This window comes from Schistocerca serialis, unplaced genomic scaffold (genome assembly GCF_023864345.2).
Source record: "Schistocerca serialis cubense isolate TAMUIC-IGC-003099 unplaced genomic scaffold, iqSchSeri2.2 HiC_scaffold_249, whole genome shotgun sequence".
Lineage (NCBI taxonomy): Eukaryota > Metazoa > Arthropoda > Insecta > Orthoptera > Acrididae > Schistocerca > Schistocerca serialis.
Window position 1 is genome coordinate 32,501 of NW_026047816.1, and position 2,500 is coordinate 35,000.

A 2,500-nucleotide genomic window follows, 5' to 3' on the forward strand; every position below is an offset into this window, starting at 1 on the left:
GGCTTGAGCGGAGCTCGGGAGATGACGTCCAGCTGCTCCACCAGGTGGCGTCGTGGGTTGAAAACGCAGCGACCAGCGGTGGAGAATTGCAGTCCCAGGTACCGGAAGGTTTCACCCACACGTAGGGCGGGCACGGTGGCGTTGCCCGCTTTGAAGGTAACGTCGGCGTCGACCTTCACCTTCTTGTCGCGCCCAGACGCGACTAAGGCGAGGGTGAAACACTTCCGGGCGTTGATCTGCAGCCCCAGATGGGCGAGGGCTGCGACGGCTGCGTCGATGAGGGACTGCAATCCCCTCGCGGTCGATGCAAAAAGCAGGACGTCATCTGCGAAGGCCGCAGCGTTAACTCTGCGACCAAGGATCCGAGCTCCGATGTGGGAGGGAAGTTGACTCAAAACATAGTCCACCGCAAAATTGAAAAGGAGGGGGGAGAGGGGGTCACCCTGACGTACACCCCTAGCCGGCTGCAGGGGCACGCCCACGTCGGCGCCGCCCGCTATCACCGTCGTGCTACCCTCGTAACACCTTTCGACGTACTCAATAAAGCAATCCGGCAGGCCATGAGCCCTCAGCACGGGGCGGAGGGCGGCATGGTCCACCGAATCGAACGCTTTAGAGACGTCGATCGATGCCACAAAAACAGAGCGACAGGAGCGGACTGCGTCGGTGAGAGCAGTGTCCAAGATGAAGGTGTTTTCCAACATCCCATCCCGGGGGATGAATGCCCGCTGACGTTCGTCCACAGCACATGCACGCATCAGGCGTGACGCGAGAACCTTGTGGAAGGTCCGCGCCAACACCGAGCAGACCGTAATGGGGCGAAAGTCAGCGGGGGATGTTGGTGCAGCCGTTTTGGGGAGAAGTGACGTCCGGGCGCGAAGCAGACGCTCGGGGAGGGCGCGGGCCAGGAGGAAGAGGTTCAAGAGTTTCACCAGGACTTCATGCGGCAGGCGCCGCAGCTCCGCTGGAGTCAGGCCGTCCGGCCCGGCTGCCGATCCCCTGGGCGGCAAGGCAGCAGCGACCTCCTCACGTGTGACCGGCCCCCATAGGCACTCAGGAGCGACAGGCTCCGAGTGCGGGAGAAGGCGGTCACGGATGAAGCCGGCGGTGGAGATCGGCTTCTTCGTGAAGAGGTCCGCCCAGAAGTCCAGCAGACCGGGGATGTCGGGTGGCGGCTGCAGCAGGGTGCCGTCCAGCAAGCCGCGCACGCAGCGCGCACGCGACCTACGGAAGGCGTCCTGTGTCCGCGCGTATTCCCAGCGGCGCCGCTTGCGCTTCTGCAGCGGCGGGGCGGCAGGCGGCCGCTTGGATGGTTGGCGCGGCCGCTGTGTCCTGGTGATCGACCTCTCCCCCCTGGACCCGACCGACGCAAGGGCATCCGGGAGCATGCCCAGGATGACATCGGGCGGCGTGCCCCGCCCCAGACCAATGACTCGATCCAGGGCAGAGAAACGCTGGGCGGAAGCAGGTAGCCCCGCCAGATGCTCCCAGATGGCGGCGTCAGTCGGCCCCTCCGGCGGCGGCCCGGTGGTGTCGGCCGCGAAGTCCTCGGCTGCGTCGACGGGCGGCGCAGCGGCCTCGCCCGCGTCAGGCAGCGAGCTCGCTGCTCCACGGCGGGACGCCGGCTCTTCACCCCGACCGATCTCAAGTGCCTCCATGAATTGGCGGACAAGCTGCTTGTGGGCAGCTTGCCGCCGTCGGCACTTGATTGCCTCAAGCGTTCGGTCGGGGAACATCCTGGTAAGTTCTTGATTTACAAAGAAGAACCGGGCGTCCCTCTCCAGGAACAGTTCGGCCTCTGCCTTGGCGAGCGACAGGACTTCTTCCTCCGTCCACCTCGCGCGATGCCTCTCCGTCACGATCTCAGCGTTGGCGGCCGCAGGGTGTTGGCGGCGGCGATGGACCCCGAGACCGTTCTTCGTGGTAAAAGTGCGGTGGCACTCACTGCAAGCAAAGGGAGCTACACAAACTATCGCATTTTCGTTACGGCCGGTTGGCCGGATAGGTGCTGGGGTAGCTGGGGTGGCACCTTCAGCGGAAGGGCCACCATCTCTTGTTTCTTGTCGGCTGCCCCCAACTATAAAGGGATAATGCGAGGGGGGGCTGGTAACCCCCCCAAGCCCCTGGTGCGGTCTTCCACTCTGCAAAAATCAGCGGGCCCACGAGAAGGGGAGAAGACCGCAGGAGAGGAGAGGCTAAGAGGGCTAGGCCCATGTATTGCGCATCACTCTCCCTGTAACTATAACCCAAGGAAGGCACCTCGCAGCAGCAGCACGACTGCATCAAGACCGCACTTCGAAAAGCCCAGTCCGGATGCACCTTAAGAGAGTCATAGTTACTCCCGCCGTTTACCCAAGCTTGCTTGAATTTCTTCACGTTGACATTCAGAGCACTGGGCAGAAATCACATTGCGTCAACACCCGCTAGGGCCATCGCAATGCTTTGTTTTAATTAGACAGTCGGATTCCCCCAGTCCGTGCCAGTTCTGAGTTGATCGTTG

At 62.8% G+C, this 2,500-nt stretch overlaps 1 pseudogene; it reads right to left on the reverse strand.

The window, feature by feature from the left end:
* Positions 1-2,500, reverse strand: part of LOC126444212 (large subunit ribosomal RNA) — a 7,941-nt pseudogene that overhangs the window by 2,738 nt on the left and 2,703 nt on the right.